Here is a 24,572-nt window from a genome sequence, read left to right on the forward strand (position 1 = left end):
AGAGTCTAAATTCTAAGCGCGCCTGCCACTCTCATTAACTGTAATGGCAACCGGGAGAGAAAAGAAATTGCCGAAGGGGCAGTGAACTGAGGAATGTCGAAGAGGAAGCCCCCCACCCCACCCCCCACCCAGTGGCAGAGCACTTATCAAACTTTGCTTTCGTGACCCCATTTTGAGAGATCTGTCTCCCACAGCAGCCATAAGATTAGCAAGCCATCCCAAAACTCTGGCACCACATATTTAATCAAGTTTACTGGAACTGGGTCTTGTGTAAACATGGTACAGCTTTTGCTCTGCAGCTGGAAAGCCACAAAAGGTTGGGCCCATTTCCTTGATCAAAGGAATGCCACACATCAAAATTCTGTTTCCCTCGCCTAGTAAGGTTGCCCTCCACACACTTCCACTCTCCCTACCTCCCCCAAATTGGGCAGCTTCATTTATTGAGTCTAATTCATCTGGTCTTCATAATCTAGCATTAAATCCAAAGCCATTCAAACAGAGCTCAAATGAAGTTAAGAAATGGTTTCTTGCATATCATTTTCACAAGAAGCCATATCCCGCTAAAAAAGAGTTATATAATTACTGCCATCCATTCTGTGTGCTTGGAAAGTTGATGTTGGATCATTCTTTGGGAGAAACAGCCTCAGATCTTGTCCCAGTCTGATGCTCTAAGCCACACGAACACCCAGGCTCTTGGCTCAGGTGATGCAGTGGTGCAGTGTGGCACACAGGAAACAAACCCATGATGCTGTCCAAAAAGCCAAACATGGTGTCTGCACAACCCTGGTTGTTACTCTTAATGCCATGTACGTAGAGGATTTACAAAATACAAAATATTTGAGGCATAGTCAGGAGAGTTACACTAGTAATCTTGAAATTGCTGTCCTTCCACTAAACATTTTAGATTTCTCAATTCTGCCCACCAAGTCACCCTTGAAAAATGGTAGTACCAATGTAAAAAAACAGCTCCTGTTATTCCAAGGTGAGCTGCAAAAGGCAGTAGTATTGTAATATTTTTTTTATTCTCAGATTACATTATGATTTGCAATCTTGCTTCATATTAAAGTGGTCAGAAATGTAATTACGAAAACAATGCTGTTTATGGATGCACATACTTTTAAAAACATAAATACAAATTCAATCTGTGTATAAAAATAATAAATAAGTCACACAAACACTTTGACTCTTGGCACAGTGGATGCGCGAAAACCAAATCCACCTCTAAACCCCAGAGGAAAAGGAGGTGTACAAAACAGGCCTGCGCTTGGCGATACAACACCAAGGGGGAGAGAAACATCCTGCATTTCCCTCCTGATCATCATTTCCTTTTGCTCTTCTGTGATTCCCTTCAGTATTTCCCTACTCCCAAGACTGTGTTTCAATACTGAGAACCCATACTATTATGTGCATCCATGTTTTAAAAGTGTCTGGAATTAATTCATTTATTAAGGGTCCTGACTACGCAGCTTGCTCTCAAAGCCTGATGGAAGGCAAAGGGGATGCTAGCTAGACTGCTTCAGCTTCTTGAATCAATTGAGGTGTTTAGGAGTGGGGGAGAGGAGAGCCTGTAACACAGGCCTAGGCAAACTCAGCCCTCCAGATGTTTTGGGACTACAGCTCCCATCATCCCTGACCACTGGTCCTGTAAGTTAGGGATGATGGGAGTTGTAGTCCCAAAACATCTGGAGGGCCAAGTTTGCCTATGCCTGCTGTAACACTGCAACCAAGTAGGAGGCTTGGCTCCAATTATATTATGATTACATTACAACAGAGCCCCTATCATAACCATCCATTAACCTGTGGGCTTAAGTAATAATCAGAAACCATTTATAATGCCCATAATGTCTTAGACGTGCATTTTTAGAAGTTGATTCAGTCACACTCTCCCCCCCAATCCCGATGTCAGAGAAATGTGGCGCTTGTGGATTAGAGTGATGCTTAACATGGCTAATAACTGTGAGAGGCTTAAAGTGGATTGTGAGTTTCCCTTCTTAAAGCATCAAAGATTAAAGAGAAAATTTAAAGCACACACAGAAAGCCAAGGGGAAATACAAAACAAAATCAGCAGCAGCAGCAGCAGCATCCTGGCAGCAGGGAAAAACAGAAAACCATTCCACTCCATCATACAATGGAACGTTTCAACAGCCCATGTAACTTCGAGAAGCTCTTAGCCCATCTTAGGCCCTGTGACTGGGCAGAGGAGGCCCTGTTCCTGGTGCCACCACCAGGTGATACCCAGTTGGCATTGACCCGTGGGCATCACCAGGGTTCTCTCAGTGGCAGTTCCCCATTTGTGGAATACTCTCACTGGTGAGGTGTGTCTGGCTCCTTTGTTAACTTTGAGAAGGAACTTAAAATCCTTCCTCTGCACCCAGACACTTCACACCTGAAAGTCCTGGCAAACTTGAAATTAGGGGGGGAGGACTTTGAGAGAGAGAGAGTTTTTGCACAGGCAGAAGGTGAGTCCCAGAGAGCGAGAGAGGTTTGCAGTGCACAGGCCTGATCCAGTGCTGGTGGAGAGATTTCTTTTTGCCCTTGCAGAGGAGGCAGGTAGTTCAGACTCGGAAAACAAGAGAGTGGGTTTGCAAACAGGCCTGCTCTGGTGGGAAGCAGAAGAGTCTGCAGTGCACAGGAAGCCAAGGAGCATGATGAGGAGAAAAAGAATTCAGTCAGTAGACTCTGCACAGCATCCGGAGTACAGTGGAGCAACAAAGACACGAGGGCACTGAAAACCCCGTGTGCCTTTGTAATGGATTGCTTTGAAGTCATTTCTGCACCAGGTAACATAATTTTTTGGCCCCCCGCCACCTCCCCCCGACCTGTCCTTTAGTAGCAACACCTGCCAAAGGTGGCAGCCCTAATGAGCCCTCTGGTCCATAATAAGACCCCCACAACTTGATTGTGGATGAACGCACTGATTTTCCTTGCATTATGGAGACTTGGTGAGTGAGCTGGGTGGGCCTGACCACACCCACCCAGCCCGTCTGGGTTCTCAATACTGCAGCATCTCATTGACCAGGAAACCCCTTGACCTTGGGATGTGCAGAGTGTGCATTTGCTGTTGGACCAAAGACACAGATTGGGGATGCTGCTGGTCACCCGACCACATGGCTGCCTAACCCCTGGACAGTAGTTCAAAAACTTTGGGGTCGAATACAGCTTGCACTCTCTATGAAGAATTGTATTTGAAAATGCTTGTTTTTGAGGCTTTTTTCCATTTCTTTTTCTTTTTTCTTTTTCATTGCTGATATGCTCCACCCCTTCTTTTTTAATAATCTGATTTGATGTGTGTATATGTAATTTTTTTAAAAAAAATAAAAAACCTCTTGGGGGTCTGTCTAAAAAAAAGTTCAACAACTTCTGGGGTGTCATGTGATCATCACCTGTTCAGGGGACTAGGAGCCAAATCCTCAGGCTTTGATTGGGGAATATCATCTCAGAGGGGTATAAAACCAACATTTACCTTCTGCCCCATAAGCATTTTTTGCCTTCAAGGCAGTATAGAACCCTTTGCTCTTTCTGTAGCAGGCAACCCCAGCTACACCCTCTGAAATCAATGGGACAGGACACCCCCTGGAATCCCACATAAGAACAAAAGAACCCAGAGACCTCTCGGTATGATTACGTGGAATATTAATTTAGGATGCAAAGGAAACTCTGAGAGAAAGGGGGGAAAGTCACTGGGTAGAGTAATTGCAAAAATGCAACACTTTCCAGAGAGGAGTTTACCATCTCTGAAGCACCAGGCAGATAATCAATGCCTAATTAGATCCTCTTACCAAGATGCAGACCTCATTAATGCTCCTGTCATCCTCTTATCAACTGGGCTGCTCCCCCCCCCCCATTCTTTCTTCATTCAAAAGGATCTGTCCTCTTACAAAAGCCCATCGTGATTTGGTAAGTGGAGGGAGGGGGAGAAGGGGGATGGAAAGTGGCAAGATAATTAATTTTTCAGCAAAAGCCAAGTTGTTGTTTTTCCTCAGAAACATCATACACTTCAGGAAATGTCAGAAGTGTCAGAATGCATAAGCAGGGGGGGAATTGGAGATCTGTACCCCATTAATACTGCATGACCTCTTTGGCTGCCTCACTTAGTGAAAGGAAAACTGGACATTCCGGGGGGGGGGGCACCTGTCACACAGAGGGGAGACCAAGCACCAGAAGCTGCCACCATTTTAGAAGGGTTGCCTGAGATGGGAAACAAAAGACCAAAAAATAGTAATAATCAGCAGACAGAATGGCATTTATTTAACACATCAAAAGGTGCTAAATTACTTTTTAATGAAATCCAGTGGAGGAAGCTTTCAGAGGTGCAAATCCTTCATAAAATAAGGAAGGAGGGAACTTGTGTACATATGGGAACCAACACATTAGCCTAGCAACTTCCAATTTAATTTCCACCCAATCCATACTTATGAACATAAAGTGGAATTTCTGTGGTATCCAATGGAAGTCAACAGCTCTATGAAGCAACTGACAGTTCTTCTCCAAACCCTCTCATAACTGTAGCAGGAGCTGCTGGGGGGGGGGGTGTCTATCCATATTCACAATGGCAGCAATGAAGTCCTCACACAGTAAAAAAGATCGTTATCACAATTGCCCCTCAACTGACAGAATGAGGTGGGAGCCTCATCCCATCAGATAGTGCAGCCTGTGACACAACCTAAACCCTACAATTAAAGAAATTTTTATTTACTGAAAGCATTCCTTATCCCCTCCCGTTTTATATAAACATCTGCTTATATTGTCATATTATACTGCACTTGCTTGATTATTAAACATCACTTGAAACACTGGTTACAATAGCTGCATTAGATCTGGTACAGAAGCAACTGCTATTTGTGCAAATGCAATCTAAAGTTTTTATAGATGGCACATTACAGTATGTTCTCCCCTCCCCCCCCCCCATAATAATTGTTCGCTGTGTACCTAGCACCTTCATGCTGTTATTAGAATTTTAAGGTCTTATATATAAAAAATATATGTTCATAAACGTACCAAGCAAACACATACAAATATGTAAGCCACATGTCTGAAACCCACAGAAAAGTCCTGAAACCATTTTCTCTCTCCCAAAATGACCTCAAATAATTTCTCAGCAAGGTCAAAGGAAATGAGAAATCTCCCCATTGTCTCTGTGCTCACAAATCTTGCCTTAATGGCACATTTAACATATGAATAGGGTGTGAGCTGTGACCTGTGACCTGGATTCAGGAATTGAATAACAAAAGAGTGGCCAGGATGCCCAGTTACAGGTAGGTAGCCGTGTTGGTCTGCCATAGTCGAAACAAAATAAAAAATTCCTTCCAGTAGCACCTTAGAGACCAACTAAGTTTGTTATTGGTATGAGCTTCCATGTGCATGCACATACCAATAACAGCTCATACCAATAACAAACCAGGATGCTCAGGTAATTCAATCAAGCAACTTAGCAGACAAGAGGAAAAAACAATGCACTCAGATTTCTGTTGTAGTCCGCCGCTCCTGAGATGTATGTATGATGTCTCTGGGGGTAGCCTGAAGTTTGAGGGTGGGCAATTTAAAAAGTCAACATAATGGCAGGCACACCTTTGTTCTGCGTCCCTCCCTGCGGGGGGGGGGGGGGGGCTCCCTGTTGCAACAGTTTAATAAAGATCAGGCTTACTAGCTGCTTTGCTTCTCAATATTCTCTGGTTGGTCTCTGTTATTTTTTCCTACCGATAGAGAACCTACAAAAGGACTCTATATGGGCTCTTGGGTACCCCATAAGGGGAAAGGAGCAGTTTTTTCTCATAACAATGCATAATTAAAAAGAGAATGCATCTTTTCCCCACAAAATTTAAAAACGTATCAGTCGGGGATGCGGAACCGGTGCCCTTACAGAGATAACGGACTTCAACTCCCATCATTCCTGACCCTTGACCCCATGCTATCCAGGGCTGATGGGATTTGGAGGCCAACATCACTACAAGGTCCACAGGTTCCCTATAGCTGCATGAATCTGCAGCCCATGAGTTTTCAGAAAATATGGCAAGACGTCTTTATTCCAGTTCTAGGCACTTTGGCCTAGTTTCTGCTGGGCTTGAGGGTCAAAGGAGTTGTGGCAAAGGGCGCTTGGGAGAGATGCCCTTTGGAGAAGGAGCGAGACGAAGCAAGGGCACAATTACAGTCCCTAGATCAAGGAAGCCCTTACCATCAAGACATAAGCCACACACTTTTACTTAAAAGTACTAATGCTAAAAGCTGACTCTTGTATGTTAAAGATAATTGTATGCAGCAAAAAAAGAGGAAAATAATCGTAATGGGCGGCGTGCCTATTGGTTGTATTAAGTAGTGGGTTGACAAAGCAGAAGACACAGAGATTTCTCCAAGTGATTCTTTATAGTAAGCTGGAACTGAACTGAACAGCTCAGCTGGCCTGCTTTTATAGGCAGCCGGCTGTCAACATTGTAACAACAACAGCCCAGGGTTTCCCGCCTAAATTAACTGACGTGGACCTGAGTGAAAACTATATATATATACTATATATACTCGATATTCCTGGTGGCCAGGGGGAAAACTTCAGTACCTAACAGGTTGGGTACTACTTTTTAACTGTGTCCTTTCAGATACATTTAAAAGACTTCTCTCCCCTCCCCATCCCCCGCCACACACATCCCTGAATGTCAAGTGCTGTGTTTGATTCTGAATACACACAGCTATTATAAACATAGCCTTCAGATAATAGAACTGTTTACTCAGGTAGCAATTCTTCCCTAGAAAGCCTTTCATATCCCAGCCACTCCACTGCAGGAGAAGCACATTGCAAAATCCAAGGTACTCACTACGAAGTATGGGGGGGGCTGGAAACACAACAGACACCACACTTGCAAGGTTCTGTCATGCCACATCGGAAAAGGTGAAAAGCAGGGGGGCGGGGGGGGAGCTGTTTAGGGCACCCCCTTTCATAATTGCATCAAAAGACCTGACCTACATTGTGAGTAAACGGGGAGGGGCAAAAATCTTTAGGCACCTTTCCTATCTCAAGTAGCACAGGGAGCTTGATGAAACCCTTTTGATCCTATGCATTTGGCAGCCAATCTTTTTGAATTCAAAAGGCAGTTGGGTGGAGGAGAAGAGAGAGGGAGAGACAGGAGATGCCATTGAATTTATTTGTTCTTTTAAGATGCTCCACTTTAAAAAGGAGGGAGGGGGCCTCCTGGTTTCTTGCCAGCTCTGAATTTGTGGAGGGGCTGTGAAGACCACACAGCGAAGATTAAAAATGTAAGTGGCTGTGGAGGGAGCTTCTTCCACCTGCCCCTTCTTCCATATCAGAGACTCCAACAATTCTCATAAGGTTTTCTTGATAACTCCCAGCCACACTCTCAGGCATATGAGATGAACTCTCAGGCATGGCAGCGTTTCTCAGTGGTGTCTCTCTCCCCATATGTGAAATCCAGTCCTCTCCAACAAGGTGCTTCTGTCTCATCACTGATGCTCAGAAGAAATTAAAAAACATTCCTGTTTAGCCAAGCACTTGATTATTGAATGATACTGGCCAGAGCAACCTTGAAGTAAGCAACTCTGGGAGGATATTACTCTTCTCTTACTTTCACGCCTGCTGTTGTGGAAATCTCATCCCCACCCCCACCCCCAATCTCCATTTTGGTTTGTTTCCTCTCTCACCTTGGTGCAAGAACCTCCTTGAGGGTTCACCTCAAACTGCACAAAACTCTTAACAAAATAGGTCCATTTAAAGCAAGGAATTCTTAGCTCTGGTTTCAGGAGGGCAGGAAGACGCTCCACCCTGGGAATCCAGTCTCAGTGAGAGGGGGAAAGCAAAGTTGGGTGGTTTTTTAAGTTGTTTTTAAATTACATTTTATTTTATGTTGCATTATTTTATCCTTTTGATGTTTTCTGCTCTGGGCTACTTTGAGAAGAATGGGGCAGGAATTTAATAGATAAACATTTTCACACACACACAAAGATCTTTTTTCCTCCCCCCTCCCCCCTCCTTCAACTACTGGGTTGAGCTAAGGACAAACTTCTCAAAACTCCAAGTCATAGTTAACAGAACGCAACACCTCCTATTCTGGAATATTGTGGAACAGGAACAGCAGACTCTGGAGGAAAAAACAGTATACCCTACTTGAAGAGTATGGTAAAATTAGCTCGCAAGAAACAGATTTTGGATGGAAGGGAAGGGTGGCTTGTTACTATAAACTACAAGCAGTCAAAAGTGAGCAGAAAGGCAGGTCCTCAAGCAGACCAGCCATTCTCCTTCGGTGGAGGAGTGGAGCATGCAGGAAAAGTCTACTCCTCCTGGAAGTAGAGTCAGCACTTGATTTACCAGCAGGTGTTGCTTGTAAACCAGAAGAAGAGGAGACCTTCCATGGAACACAAGTCTTGATTCTCCCTTCTCTTACAGTGCTAAGGAAAAGGGGGCGAGTGGGTGGCTTGTGAATTGAGAGCCAGTGCAGTGTAATGGTTGCAAGAGTGTTGGACTGTGACCTGGGACACCAGGGTTCAAATCCCCACTCAGCCATGAAGCTCCCTGGTTGACCGTGGAGTCAGTCATGATCTCTTAGACCAGTGTTTCCCAACCGGTGTTCCGCGGCACACTAGTGTGCCGCCAGACGTTGCCTGGTGTGCCGTGGGAGGGAGGCAGGCGAGTCAGGCGGCGAGAGGCCTTAGGCGCCCTGCAGAAAGGCGTCCTCTTTGTGGGTGGGTTCTCCCCCCTCCCTTAGCGCATCGTATTTAGTTGGGGATTCTGGAGAGGGGGGCGGGGGCGCGCTGGCCCCGAGCGGAACAGACGCACCGTCGTCCCCACCTCCCTCTCCTCAGTAGCTCCAAGCCGACTGACTGAGGGTGGGACGCGGCCAGCGGCGTCCTCTCTCTCTCTCTCTCCGCCTCCCAGCACCGCTTTTCCCGAGGCGGGCGCGCGCCTAAGGCTGAATGGGAGCAGCCTGGAGGCTTGGCGTCCTCTCAGCGGCTCATGACGGGCGTCCCCGAGGCGGGAGGTGCTGAGCAGGGGCTCTGCGAGAGGGCGCGAGGGATGCGTGGTGATGCCTGCGCGCGCGTGACTTAAGAGGGCGACCTGCTGCCTCTCCTCTCTCTCTCCTCCCTCCCCTCATGGGCACGGAGTCCCCGGCACAGCTTGGCGCTACTACAGCTACAGCTGCTGCTGCTCCTGCTTGGATGAAGGCGGCTGCTTCTTCCTAACGCCCAGCCTGTGAGGGACTGCAGTCTCCCGCCCTCTTTTTTTTGGCGGGATGCTGAGGTAAAGGATCCCCTCGCGCGCGGGCGGGCATCTCTTTGGGCAGGGCGCGTGTGGAGGCTTAAGGTGGGGAGTGTGGAGGGGTTGCCGCTTGCGAGGGGAGGGTTCATATTGTATTGGGCTGCGGTGTGGGCGACACGGCTCTCCAATGGCCAGCCCGCGGAGGAACATTGAGTTGGAGCATTTCGAGGAGAGGGACAAAAGGCGCACTGAATAAAGTATTTTATAATTTTTCATATTTCTGATTACTTACTATTTCATAATAAAGTAATTATAAAATACTTTCTTTGTGTTTATTTGATTCCTATTAAAGAGAGTTACTTTATATATAGTCAATATAGGCACAGAGTTAATTTTTTAAACATTTTCTAATGGTGGTGTGCCTCGAGATTTTTTTCATGAAACAAGTGTGCCTTTGCCCAAAAAAGGTTGGGAAACACTGTCTTAGACTAACCTACCTCACAAGATTGTTGTGAGGATGGATTGGGGAAGAGGAGAACCATTTATGCCACCTTAAGAGGGGAGTTCCTGCCAACCTAGCAGTTTGAAAGCACATCATGTGCAAGTAGATAAATAGGTACCGCTCCGGCGGGAAGGTAAATGGCGTTTCCGTGTGCTACTCTGGTTTGCCAGAAGCGGCTTAGTCATGCTGGCCACATGACCCAGAAGCTGTACGCTGGCTTCCTCGGCCAGTAAAGTGAGATGAGCGCCACAACCCCAGAGTCGGCCACGACTGGACCTAACGGTCAGGGGCCCCTTTACCTTTAAGAGGGGAGTAATCCACACAGATACTGGCCACACAGATTACAGGAGTGTCACAAGGAGTAGAGTTTGTGCACAACAGACTTTGTGTAACAAAGCGTATAGTTAACCTGCGGCACTCCCTCCCACAAGCAGCAGTGGTGATCATCAACCTAGACTAGGTGGGCATTTGGCCTGATGCAGCAGACTGTTCTTAGGTTCTTAAAAAGGAAACTGTGGGTAGATGTGGGGCTTGAAGGAGGAATGGCAGCATTAACCTCCCCAGGTGAGCGTTGGGGAAGTGACAGAGAGGAAACCCAGGTGAAAGCTGAGATGCCACAAATGCCAAGTGTAGCCACCATCCAGCTCATGGAAGTCAACTGAGGATTGCCTTTTGGAACCCTGACTCGCCATCCCCACTTCCAGTTCTGCACATTACCATTTTATTCCTGGTTTGGCATGGTTCTCTCTCCTGTTTACTTGTAAGCCATTAAAATTAGGTTAGCTTATTTGCATTCTTTCCTGAAATGTTGTACAGACTGATTTTTGAACTGTTATTGTTATTCCCTTGATATGCTGTGATCACAATTTTGTGGGAAAGTGGTATTCAGATAAATGGAAGATATTAATGCTGAGCTCCACATGATTAAGGGCATATTCATTTTGAGCTTCTGACTCCTTGAGCCCCTATTCTTACGGGTGCTGAACTGGAGTTCTGGGTGATGTGAAGAGCTGGCCTGGGCTCCCCCTGGGGAAGGTAGTCCTTCCTGGACATTCTGCCCTCTAGGTCACCGAGATTCCCATTCTGCAATCCTTAACAAAACACCTTTTCTTTTTTAAGGCTCTTTTTAGAACTAATTACAGATCCGTTTTTAAGCCAGAATTTGAAATGTAAAAATGTTATGGAGTCAAAGGCAATCGTGTGGTTTTCAGCTCTTTTTGATGCATCTAAGGATATTCAAATTGAACAAATGCTTGTTCCATTTCAAGTGACAGAAAAAGAGAATCTGGTCCCATCCCCACTGCAGACTTAAAGCACATGGCTCCCCGCAAAAATCCTGGGAACTCTAGGTTACCCACACGGAGCTACAGTTCCTGGCACCATTCACAAACTACAGTTCCCAGTATTCTTTGAGGAAAGCGAAGACACTTTGAATGTGTGGAAGGGGCATGAGCTCATTTCTGGTGTCCTTTTTTTCCTCCAGCATCTGCCCAAGCTGGTATTGAACTGATTGCACTGCTGCTCATCTCCCCAATCTCTGTGTGGTGCAAGATGCCAGTGGTTCCAGGCAATCAACCAGAGATTGTGCTTCCTTCAGACTGAAGTGCAGGAGTGACTGTGGTGTCTTTATGATACATAGCTTCTTCCCTTCTCTTTCAGAGCTAAGGCGCATCACCTCCAGCATCCTGCTTGCATCAAAGACCAACCAGATTCCCACAGGATGTCCTCAAATGACCCTGAGGGGGTCAGTGCCTCAGCATATCCCTATCCTGCATGCTTCACTCCTCCACTGACCAAGAATAGCAAGTTGGGCTTCCCATGAAGTGTTCTTTGGCTAGCAGAGAGTGCAGCCTGGAGCCCCGCTTGGTGCAGACATCAGGCTCCCCAGGGTCTCCCCCCCCTCCAGGCTAGTACAGGGCTTGCCCAGAAGCCTCCCAACAGTTGGGATTCTTCTAGAGCTCTCTGTTCCGGGGCAAAGTTCCAGGCCCAATGTGGTGAAGTTTCCAGCTGAATGGCTGGACTCCCCAACACAGCTTTTCAGTGACTGTTTACAGCTAGTGAAACATAATAAAACAACTTAATAGAAACAGAACAGAACACAACTTAATAGTTGTATGTGTGCTCTCCCCGAGTTGCAATCTCAAACAGCTAAATTCAGACATGTGGGGTGCATTGTGTGGCAATACAGCAAAATAGGGGTAAGGGGGGAGAGATAAAATCATCTCAATTCCCCCCTCCCAACCACCACAAGGGCAAAAGCTATTGTACATCGTCAATGAATTGCTGCAATAAATTGAGGGATAGAGATGTAAGGGTAGGAAGGGGGCATGGAGAGGAAGAAATGTATATTTAGCATAATCCATACTTTAGCAAACATTTCTTTAAAGCAGTGCTTTGTAGCGTATGATCTCTAATCCCAGAAACTGTTTCACAGCTCTCCCAGTTTTTAAATTGCTTCTTTATAAAACACAATCTTGGTGCCCCCCGACAATGAAAGACTGTATGGGGGGGGAGCAAGCAGAACTTTTGCAGGAGAACTACTCCTGCTTTCCAAATGGAGCCTCACTTTACTGCTTAAAGCACTTGGAAAGGCTTCTAAACACACACACACAAAAGCCACTTCCAAGTGAGAGTTGTACAAGATCGTCTTTGGCACACTGAATTAGTGCGCTTGCCTCTTGGGCATAATTTCCAAGCTAGAGATGCAGGATTAGCATGGGCCATCAAGCAGTCATGATTGACTATATATTTTGGATTGCAGTTTTATGTCAGTTGATCCATTGAAGAATGATTCACATAATGTGTCTGGATTATCACATTTCTTTCCTTATTCATTTAGATAACCCCTTTCCATTCCATCTGCTCTGCAGCCAAGAGCTAGTGCTGGAACTTGCTTTTCCTTCTCCCTTCCAAGCCCTTTTCATTTTGTGACATGTCTTGGATGGTAAGCCTGCAGGCAGGAACCAACCTATTACTGATTTTCACAAACAACTGTGGGAGCCTTTGGGGCAAAGGGGCAGGGTAAAAGATGCTTCAAATAAAATTAAGTATGTACACCTTACTTTCAGTACCTTTGGGCACATCTGTTGGCAGCTGTGTGAGCTGAGGTCAGCTTACATTGGATGGGTGCATCCCGCTTTACCCAGCAGACAATGGATGGATGGACAGGATGTGGCATGTGGTGCTGTCAGAAAAACTCATCACACAGGAGTAATCTGGGGCACAGGGGGAAAGGGCCATTTTGAACCTGACTGGCTCCCTTTAACTACCCAAATGTGTGGTCGTTTTCTATGCTAGAGGAAGTGGGGAACTTTGGATGAAACTTGGAAGGGCATATTTTAAAGGTCTAGCAGGCTATAATTCCACACTTCACTTCCCTGCATATTTTGTGATTTTCAATCTCTGCTGGGGTTCTTTCTGAGCTGTGATGAGAGTCTGGGCATTAGGCAACCACCCTCCTTGTGTGGCAAAGAGTCTGCATTGCCAGCAGGAAAGGAAGAAAAACTCTCAAGTTGCACACACACACCACTTCCTCTGTGAGCCTCTTGACTGCCCCTGGGCTACCTCTGCTCTGCAGCCACAGACTTCCAACATTTATCTTCCTACTACCTGAAAATTAAACTCTGATAATAATTCTATTGGTTTTCAATTACAATCCAATAATAGCCTCGTTATAACAATACCAATTTATAATACAATTACTAATACCAATCGTTCAAATACCGAATTACATAATTTAGATAAGGTGGCCCCCTGCATGCTAGAATTGATAGTTTGATTATTTTCTTTATTTCTGCATTCCAAAATGTGGGAGGGAGAAGAAAGCAAAACCCACCTTTGTATACACTCTCAAATTTAACCATCAGATTGCCGATCAGATTCTTTCTTCCCGGCAGTTCTGGTCAGGATATTTCTTGGCAAAACCACATACTTCTACCATTTGCGGCAGTTTATGACAAATGCAATAGACGTGCAGCACAGACACAGAATCAGGCGCTAGCAAGACCCTTGCCCAGTTCAAGGGACCAGGCAGTGAAGCAATTCAGCAGCCTCTGGACATAGTAAAAAAATAGTGGGGGAGTGGGTGTTGTATGCATCTAGGGAAAATGCACCATCCCCTCCAGCTCTATCTGACCAGGAGTCCATTTCCCAGGCGCCCCTAAGCTTCCTGGGGCCCCTGGCATAGCTCTCCCCTACACAAAATCCTTGTTCCTTGTTATTCCAGACTCTTGTCAGCCAGGGAAACCATCCAGTCATTTCTGGGCAGCTCAGAGTCCTTCTGGTATGTGAGGAATCCCCTAAAGACCTCTGATTAGAGAGCAGCCTAGACAGAAAGGCAACTTGAATTCCTGGACCAGGCTAGAAACTGTTGCCGCATGCTGTGTGCCCAACGTGTGCAACTCCCCAAGCGTGTAGGTTCATGGCAGTGCAAAGCATTAAGGCAATTTCACTATATACAGGCTTCCACTAGATCCCTAACAGAAGGTGCAGGCTTCAAATGCAAAGCAAGTACAACTCAAAGCATACATACATTGTGTTGTTTTTATTTTGATTATATATCTTGTGGTTTTATATTTTGATTTTGTTCTGTGGACTGCCCTGAGACCTCTGAGTATAGGGCAGTAAACAATTTTTTATAATAAATAATAATAATAATAATAATAATAATAATAATAATACAGCACAGAATTAGGTACCAATCTGACAGAGCTTCCTTGCAGCGAAGCAAAGAGGCAATGTCTTAATATACCCAAGAATGATAAACACCCTTGGCCAGTTGCCAGGCCAGTGACCTATTTGGCTGGTTGCCAGGTCAGTGTGACCTTCAAACACTAATTACAAGACCTGCAGGTGCAAGATAAGGGAAGCATGTGCCCTGCCCAGCAGGCCTCCTGATCAGTCTAGCATCTCTTTGAGACTCCATGTAAGATAAACACACACTCCAGTGCCCCTGGCACATGTGTGCTTTCACTCTCACTTTCACTTGAGCTAAAGTGGCTGTCAAGGTTTGCCATTAACTCCAGGCCCCCAAAAGAGGAGGAAACAGAAAGGAGTTCCTCTTGCCCAACTGTGGAAATTGTTTTCCCCCAATGCACTAGAGGTTTAGCCAGAGCAGTCAGTTCTCCCTTTGTGTTTAAGCCACCAAGCATTAGAAAGCCAGTCCTTGCCCTCCAATCCCCCCCAAATGCTTGTTGTAATATACACAATTCTAAGAACATACCGTATTTTTTGCTCTATAAGACCCACTTTTTCCCTCCTAAAAAGTAAGGGGAAATGTGTGTGCGTCTTATGGAGCGAACACAGACTGAGCAGCTATCCCAGAAGCCAGAACAGCAAGAGGGGTTTGCTGCTTTCACTGTGCAGCGATCCCTCTTGCTGTTCTGGCTTCTGAGATTCAGAATATTTTTATTCTTGTTTTCCTCCTCCAAAAACTAGGTGCGTCTTGTGGTCTGGTGCGTCTTATAGAGCGAAAAATACGGTACATATAAGCAGCCTGCTGGATCAGGCCAGTGGCCCATCGTCCTGTTCTCTCCACAGCCAAGTATCTTCTTTGGCAACCCCTCGTAGCTAAGTAAGATTGTCTTCCATGAACACGGTCTTAACAGTGAGTCCGTAAGTGGCTGTGGAGGCCAATTCTGGATCCACATGTCCTTCCACAGTGGGGAAGTTGGTTTCTGGGTGGGAGTTGATCCCAGTGCAGATTTGCCAAGCATGCCTTCCTCCTAACACGTTTCTCCCTTGCGTCCTGAGTTCAAGCGTCTTCAAAGCACATGTCAATGTTTATACTACATTTTTTAGATTTGCCTTGAGAGCGTCTTTAAACCTCTCTTGTTGACCACCAGCATTATGCTTACCATTTTAAAGTTCAGAATAGAGTAACTGCTTTGGAAGACAGCAATCAGGCATCTGTACAACATGACCAGTCCAACAAAGTTGATGTTGAAGAATCATTGCTTCAACACGTGAACTTTTTGCTTCTTCCAGTACACTGGCATTAGTTCGCCTGTCTTCCCAGGTGATGCATAATTTTTTTCAGAGATACTTAACTACCACAGCCAACAAGACACCCCAACTGGTAGCCTACAATAAGGACCTGAGCAGAGAGGACAATCCTTGCTTGTGATTCCCACCAACGAACCGACTATGGAGGATAATCACAAAATATCTATTCCAATGCATTATTTTGGGTTAGCACTACCTATGGTGCATCGCCTTTTAAACCAGGCAAAGACATCCAACACACACCAAAAACACCTGCCTGCTTTGTTGCTGGCAGAGAGAATGCATCAAAAGAAGCAAATGCCATCCATGTTCATTACTTTGCCAAGAAAAGGGTGTGGTGGTTATCATGGTCTGCATGTTGCAAACCCACATCTAACTTGCTTGTTAGCCCTGTGTTTACCATGATTTAGGAATTCAGACATAATGGCCCAATTCATATTATCTTCAAAACAAAGGGCCAGTTCAACTAGACTGGTGCATTAGCGAAATCTAGCACAAGTGTTCCTTCTGGTAAGGATTTCCCCTTTTTCCAATCTCCCCCCACCCCCACCTCTGGAGGAACAGAATACTACATGGAGGGGGCGAAGATTGTTCTAGCTGGTAAACAAATGCTTGTACTACTGGAACGATGATAATACAATGCTGAATTCCTTTCATAGGTTTAGGACTTCTTCTCTTACTGGTTTTAGCAATCCATAGTTTACCTACAAATCATCACTGGGAACCTAGTTCAAGCTTCCATTTCCAGTAGTCTGGACTTCATCAAGAGTAGACTGAAGAGTCAAGCATGGTCCCTAGCTCTCTTTAAGCCTCTTTGGGTAAACCAAGCTGACCTAACACCAAGGAAGTCATTGCCACCATAGTGAAGGCCTCTGCTTGTGTTCCAAGAAACCTAACATGGCTTGAGATTCCATTTTAAAATGGTTTAGTTTCACAGTTCTATTTCTGTCACACATTAAATGATTAACACACTTGCTCAACATTTCCAGGGGAAGAGGAGAACAGTGCTTGTCCTGAAGCTGTAGATGACGGTGCTTAGCACAGACTTCTTACTTTGGATGTCTCTTCTGTCCCTAGAAAACAGTCTTATTTGAAGACTTGAATATTCCTGTCACAAAAAGTTGAGAATAGATGTGTAAATAAAGATGGATTCTGCTCAAATCTGAAATCTGGTTAAATTTATATTTTATATTTGCTGTATTAAGTCATCATAGCATTAAATGAAATCTATGATGAGTAAAAATGTCAAGGAAAAAATTAACAGCTGCAATAAAAATCAGGGCTTACCATGAAGCATATACCACTGCTGCATGTTCATAGCTTTAAAAAGAAATAATTTAAAATTCTTCAGCAGCACGGTGATACGCAACTCCCTGTGAAAACATGCAGTGTAGGTTATTATAACTGATTTTTTCCCCTTAAAAGTATAATTGGAAGAGTGGTGGTTTATGTTTTACATTATTAAGAAGCATTTTCTGCATATTTTTAATAATTGAGTACCGTATATACTTGAGTATAAGCTGACCCGTATATAAGCCGAGGCACCTAATTTTAGCACAAAAAACTGAGGAAACTTCTTGACTCGAGTATGAGCTGGTTCACCACACCGCAAACCTGGTGGTGCCACTGCCCACCTCACTCAGGTATAAGCCAAGGGGGGCTTTTTCAGCATAAAAAATGTGCTGAAAGGTCGAGGATATACGGTATCCAAGTCCATGAACAAGGATGCCAGTGAGGAAGACTTTCCAAAGGCAACCCACATCTGCTTACAAGGGTTGTGTTCCATATGATTTGCCATTTTTCGTCATTTGGATTTCGAGCTGTGATGCCTTTGCATTCTGCTTCTATGGCATAGCTGGGAGTTTTAAGACATATTTAATAATAATAATAATAATAATAATAATAATAATTTTTATTTATACCCCACCCTCCCCAGCCAAGACTGGGCTCAGAGTGGCTTACAAGCAATAATAAAAACAAGTTGAATGATTAAAACTTAAAACAAAATTAAAATACAACATTAAAATATTGAAACATTAAAATATTTAGCCTGCATAGCTAGAGATCAGAACAGATTTATGGGAGGTGGTGCACTGTGCTGCTACTAAAATATTGTAAAACCATATAGGATCATTGAGCTGTTATTGTGTGTTTTATTGTCTGTTAGTTATATATTTAATTTTGACAGTTTTTTTCAATTCTTGCATACGCATGAGAGAGAAATACACCGTGTTCATCTAAAAACTTTTATTTCATTCATTTATTTGCATTCAGTGATTGGTCGTGGGTTAAGTTTACTTCCCTGATCCGGGTGTCACAGCAAACCAAGGCAGGAAGGAAGCTGCAGTTCATTCCCAATCCTCCAGGCCAAGGTTTGGAGGATCAGCTGAACCAACTCAATGCTTAAAAGCTGCAAAGGTGAAGTGTTAGGCCTGTGCAGAGTGAATGTGCCTCACATTATATGTAGGGCAGCTTCCCCTGCGTGCGTGCGCGCTCCCTCTCTCCTTTTATTTTAAACACAGATTAATATACCGTCATAACATATCATAAGACTATAAATGGCTGGATTGATTTTGCAGCGCCTGGCAACTGTCGCCAACATGAGCAATGGCTCCGAGGTGACCCAGTTTGTCAGAGAAGATACAAAATCAGGGCATATTGACAGCTTAATTGGCTCAGGAAGAGTTCACATCTCCGCTTTGAAATGTGTCATTGGCCTTTTTATCGCTTCATCTTGCTGTAGCTTTAAAAGCAAAGCAGATGACTATCCAGCGAAATGTTTCTTTTACATAAAACAGATGCCTGTCCTTGACTTCAGGGCTGCCCCTCCGAGCTGCCCCCCTTCCCTTCCCTGCCCTGCCCTGCTTTGCAATGTTTACAGACTGCTACTTCTCTGCATTTTAAATACTCCAGCACAGTTGGGGAGAATTTATCTACTGGCTTAATCCTTCAGACTCAGAGACCCAGCACATTTGGCAAGTACAGAGTTTGCACTAAGGATTTGGGTGTGGGGTGGGGAGCAGGAAGAGGGGAGGGAGGGGGGGAGAAGCCAAAATAGTGGCACTGGGGAACATAAATACAGCTTTGGAAGGTATCTTGACATTTATGGCTGCCTAGTGAAAATCCTGAAAACATAATTTGGCTATTTTATAGCTTTACGAAATATATCAAGACTTGAACTGGTGAAGATAACTCTTGCCTCAGTGTAATTATGGAAGACGAGAGTTACCACGTTTGAATGCTTCAGAGAGAAAAGGCCCGATGGAGGATGGAGATTGGTGCAAGAGGCCACCGCTCTCACTGCATGCCCTCCAACATTTCTCACGCCCCACAACTAACCCTCCTCAACCCCCCACAAAGCATTTCCTCCAATGGGACACGGCACACATGCCCCCACCATCCTGAGAAAATGGCTGGGATTAAAAATCCCGGTTTTAATTCATTTTATTCTATGGTAGATTTACAAAAAGAAAAACACACCAATCATTTATTTGTTTTTAGGAAGATGCAGAGGTACAAATCATTTTTTAAAAAAACAAGTCTCCTTGCGCTCTGCTCTGCTCCCCCTTTCTTATCACCCAGGGCAGCCCTGCCCTCTGCCTGCCCCTCAGAGCTGGCCTGTCACATGGGGCAGCCTCTCCTCCTCCTCCTCCTCCTCCTCCTCCTTGCCTGCTCTCCAGCAGCCACTCAAAGCTGCCTAAGGAAGAGGCAGCAGGATGCTGCTCCCTTGCAGCTACTGCTGCTTGGGACAAGTGCTGGCTCCTCGGTCCTGAGCTCAGCAGTGGCAGCATTGGCAGGCAAAATAGGGACACTGCAGGATCAAATCAGAAGCTGGGGTGGCTTTTGTAATTCCAGGACTGTCCCTGGAAAATCAGGGCACTTGGAGAGTATGTCACTGATGTGCTCATTCGAAAGCCAAAGCACCCCAATTGCAAAAGGAACAGAATCTATGCAAACTTGACACTTTAAAAGGTAAAGGTACCCCTGCCCGTACGGGCCAGTCTTGACAGACTCTGGGGTTGTGCGCCCATCTCACTCAAGAGGCCAGGGGCCAGCGCTGTCCGGAGACACTTCCGGGTCACGTGGCCAGCGTGACATCGCTGCTCTGGCGAGCCAGAGCCGCACACGGAAACGCCGTTTACCTTCCCGCTGGTAAGCGGTCCCTATTTATCTACTTGCACCCGGAGGTGCTTTCGAACTGCTAGGTTGGCAGGCGCTGGGACCGAGCAGCGGGAGCGCACCCCGCCACAGGGATTCGAACCGCCGACCTTTCGATTGGCAAGTCCTAGGCGCTGAGGCTTTAACCCACAGCGCCACCTGCGTCCCCTATTTCTGATCTCCAAACAGCCAGGAACCACTCCTCAGATCTGCTCTTCAAGCATGCAATCCACCAGAGAGAAGCACTTGACATTCTCCTGATCTACAGCTTCCTACCAGCTTCTGAGGGGAAAGCAGGGAACGGCCACTCCTACGCTGGTTCACCTAGTCCAGTATCCTGTTCTCACAGTGGCCAACCTGCAAGAAGCCCCAAAGCGGGACCTGAGCACAACATCCTTCTGCCCACCTGCCATATGCAGCAACAGTTGTCAAGAGGCATTTCACCTCCAGCACTGCATGTAGAAGAGTAGTCATGGCTGCTATTCATTCTATGGATTTTGTGTTACTGTGTGTCTATTCTATTGACATAAGCAACTCTGACTATTGAGTTGGGGGGTGGGGTGGGAAACAAGTTTCATAAACCAACTTTGAGGCTTTGGGCAACATGGGAAGGGAAGGTTCACTGGCTTCTGAGATCCAAAGGGAGCAGCTTGCCAGCCCACTTTTTAAAAAGCTGTGAAATCTACGATCAAAGAGAATGTGCGAACACAGACACTTTCACATCCTACTTCCCTTGGAATGCAGTGCATTGTGGCACAGCTAGCTGCATTTGTTTCAGGAAAACTGCCATTTCGCACTCTGGTCTGTTGAGGAGAGGCTTGACAGTCTGCTAAGGAAGCCCTTCCAAGAGTTCTGCTCCTGCTTAGTATTCTGCTGCCCACTCTTCCTTACCATCAACACCATGCTTTCCAGTTATTCAGAATCGCTGCTTTGAATTCTGGCTTTGCATCCTGACATTAACATACCCAATCTTACTCCACCCATTCATTCACCACGGGGGGCGGGGGGATGCACTAAAAACACAGCTCTGGATTTTGGAACATGGGATTTTGGTTATGCAATGTGGGGAAATTATGAGGATTTCATATGCAAGTTATTTAAATGGACTGGTGATGTGGTCCACTTTAGCACCACCCCTCCAAGATACCAAAAGATAAAGGTTGCAATGACACGTGTAAAGTCAAACTGAAAGGGTGGCATGGAAGTGCAGACGCCAAAGCTCTGCCATGCATAGAAACCACAATCAGTGGCAGCTGATGTAGAAGGAAGATGCCAAGGGCATACATAAAGCCCAAAGCTTCAGAACAAAGAATGAGCACTAGCAACTCAGTCCTTTGCTTTCTTTCTGCATGAGCAACACCGACTTCCAAAACATATTTTTTAAGCCGCAGCACAGGGTGCCAAGAAAAGAGCAATGCAAAACCTGTCCCTGGATTTTCCTCTCAGCAGACATGGAAAGCTGCCTTGCCCTCCATTGTCAGACCTCATTGGTTTCAAAGGAGAAGAGCATCAGAAATACTACTGTAACCCATAATTACTTCAGAAAGAATACCCAACAGTTTCATTCTCCAAAATAAATACCACCCAAAGATAATCCACCTTGTTCTTCTCATGCACAAGCTTTCTCTGTGGCAGCTTCTTCATGGGGGGAGAGAGGACATCTGGCAGCCCCACTCCCCACTCACTGCTCAGAAGGAATTCAAAGACCCTTTTATTTGCTCCTGCCTTTGGAAGGGGATAGTTATTATCAGGCAATAGACCAAGGGTTGGCAAAAAATTTAGCCGTGGGCCAGTCCACTGTCCCTCAGACCTTGTGGTGGGCTGGAGAAGCTGCACTGGGGGGAGGAGCTGGAAGAAGAGGCGAGGGGGCAAGTAGTCCTCCTCCCCACCCCTGTGCTTACCTTCCCAAGGGCTGCTGCCACCACCACCACCGCTGCTGCTTCTCCTTGTGGGTGGACAGAGCGAGCTCATCCGCTCCGCTCTCTGGCCCACAGGAGCACCAGGGCGGCAATGGCGGAGGGAAGATGAGTGGCGCGAAAGGGCTGGCTCCAGAGAAGGGCTGCTTAAAATGGTGCTCAGCCAGCTCAGCCCAGCCCCCTTCCTCCTCTAGGCAGGGCAAGGAGAAGCCAGGAGGAGGGAGGGAGGGAGGAGGCACCACTGCAGTGGAAGGGGTGGAATGGTGCGGGGGGGGGGGAATGGCGCAGCCCGAACGAACAGAATCCCCACGCCGATCCACGGACAGTCCGCGGGCCGGATCCTTAAGGCAACTGGGCCTGATCCAGCCCCCGGGCCTTAGTTTGCCGACCACTGCAATAGAGTTTTACACCATCCAGAGGTGTGGCCACTGTTGCATGCTGACAGCACCCAGGAGCCACAGGTGATAGCTGAGTGCAGGGTGGAGACCAAAGCTGGGCAAACTATCCCAGAAGGAGCACGATGGGTACCACCCCTCCCCTAGCACTCCATATAACCCAGCTAAACCAGGTGGGGGTTGTCAATGGGTCTCTAAGCCCTGAGGGACTTCCCCTGCATACAAAAGGCTCAGGCGGATGGTGCAGACGAGGCCACCAGTGGATCCAGCAGTCAAGAAGGCTGTTTCTGCACATGTTGCCCAGGGAAGTGAGGGGCAGGTGGGGCTCATCCGCCTGGGAGAAGGAAAACTCTGACGCTAAACCTCCGCTGCCTTGTGGGACATCTTTGGGAGAAGGAAAGGCTAAGGAGTGAACCCTACACAAATCCGGAGTGGAGTCCCTAAGAGGGTCGGACGGCGCCTTGTACGCCCCCTTCCAGCAACTCCTGCAGCCAAGCAGGTGCCCAACGTCTTGCTCTGCTTTCCTTTCGGCCACATCAGCGAGACCAAGAGGGGGGTCTTGTTGCCTGGGCAGCCCAGGACCTCCATACGCACTGCCCAGGTATGTGCCCTGGGGAGGTAACTTCAGTGCTACTCACCCCCAGAGGCACACTCCATTGCAGGGTGCACTTTGAGAGCAGGCACAGTTAGTGAAGTCATTTATTTAACATTGTTAGAGACCTTTCCCTTTTTAAAAGCAACTGGTCTCATATCAACGTTAACATGGCAAAAACTGATTTGAGTTTGAAAGTGAAAGGACCTTAAAAGGAGACAGGTACACTCTGCTTTTTTTATGAAAGAAAGAATATTCTAGGAGATGGAACACCAATCTTTTATCTTGCAAGCTTCAAGTACGATAAAGTTCTTCCAAGAAAACTCAATCAAATTCAGACATTTTCATTGTAACAAAATAAATAATTCAGCCTCCGCTTTTAGCTGGCTCCAGGATTAGGATTGGCTATCTGATATATTTGTGGTGTAGGTGCCTCTAAAGTGATTAAGATAACCTGATAGAAGTTTGCTGTGTAGAAACTGCCTATTTTCACTTGACAGATGGGAAAGAATGAGCTAAAAAAACCAAAACTGGAGGCACAGCTTACAGTAGCAGAGAATCCACTGTCTTTGGAGAGTGCCAAAATCTATCAGGAATGACAGCGCATTTGCTGGTGGGGCCCCAACAGTGCAAATGAGGAGGAACAGCACCTCTAAATGAAGGCCAATAAAACAAGCTTGTGTGTTATCCCAGCCACATTTAAACCACTAGAAAAATCTTCTGCTTGGTCAGAGCACCATGGGAGGGCCAGGGGGAGGGGGGAACAGACATGACTGTAACATGGTGTAGCATGTGATATGGTGACATGGTGACAATTACCACATGATCTACCCAAATTTCAGAGTACTTTTATGCCAGCAGAAGTGCCCACAGCTAGGAATGGGCAAATCTTTCAGTTTCTCATTTTTTCCAGTTGTAAGTTCACTTCTCCACATTGCCACATCAGTCTGTGATTACAGTTAATGAAGCAACAACTAAAAAATAAGATAAACGTCACAATACAGTGGTACCTCGGGTTACAGACGCTTCAGGTTACAGACTCCGCTAACCCAGAAATTGTACCTCAGGTTAAGAACTTTGCTTCAGGATGAGAACAGAAATCGTGCTCCGGTGGCGCAGTAGCAGCAGGAGGCCCCATTAGCTAACGTGGTGCTTCAGGTTAAGAACAGTTTCAGGTTAAGAACGGACCTCCAGAACAAATTAAGTTCTTAACCCAAGGTACCACTGTAAAAGGAAAAGTCATATTATATCATTAACAAATCAATACTGCATTTATAATCTGTAAAACAATTTTAGTGACACTAGCACAATAGTAGCCAAAAGATAAACTAAGCACTGTTAAGTTCATACCTACACTCTCCCAATGCCCATGACTCATAATCTTTCACGATATTCAGCTCATTAAAATGCACATCATGCCTGTGGCAGCAACTCCTTGGGCTGGAGGTGGGTCAGCAGAGGTGAAGTCAACCACCCCCTGATAGCAGGCAGAGTCTCTCTGCCCTTACATTTGTTCTTTCTTTTGTAGCTGGAGTCAGTCGAGGTCCTGCCATCAAAAGGGAGGTGGGGAAAGGCCTGCCAGGCAGGGAGAAAGCGCATAATGCAATTCGAGATTTGTACATTTAAAGTGGGTTAAGGAGCTCTAGCCCAACAATTTTTCCTCTTTCTTTCTTTCTTTCTTTCTTTCTTTCTTTTTCAAGCAGACTTTTTGCACTTTGAATGATTAATGGGAGGATGTGTTACACCTCATAGGCAAACCAGGGTGCTGAATAAGCAGATTATCTGGAAGCGCCCATAGAAACGAGACTTC

General features: G+C 45.9%; 1 protein-coding gene across 2 annotated transcripts in view; it reads right to left on the reverse strand.

Annotated features, from left to right (window-relative positions):
• The window catches only part of GPC3 (glypican 3), a 238,088-nt gene that overhangs the window by 180,888 nt on the left and 32,628 nt on the right, over nt 1-24,572 (reverse strand). The window lies entirely within an intron of this gene.

The sequence above is a fragment of the Podarcis gaigeae genome, assembly GCF_964106915.1.
Source record: "Podarcis gaigeae genome assembly, chromosome: Z".
Classification (NCBI taxonomy): Eukaryota; Metazoa; Chordata; class Lepidosauria; order Squamata; family Lacertidae; genus Podarcis; species Podarcis gaigeae.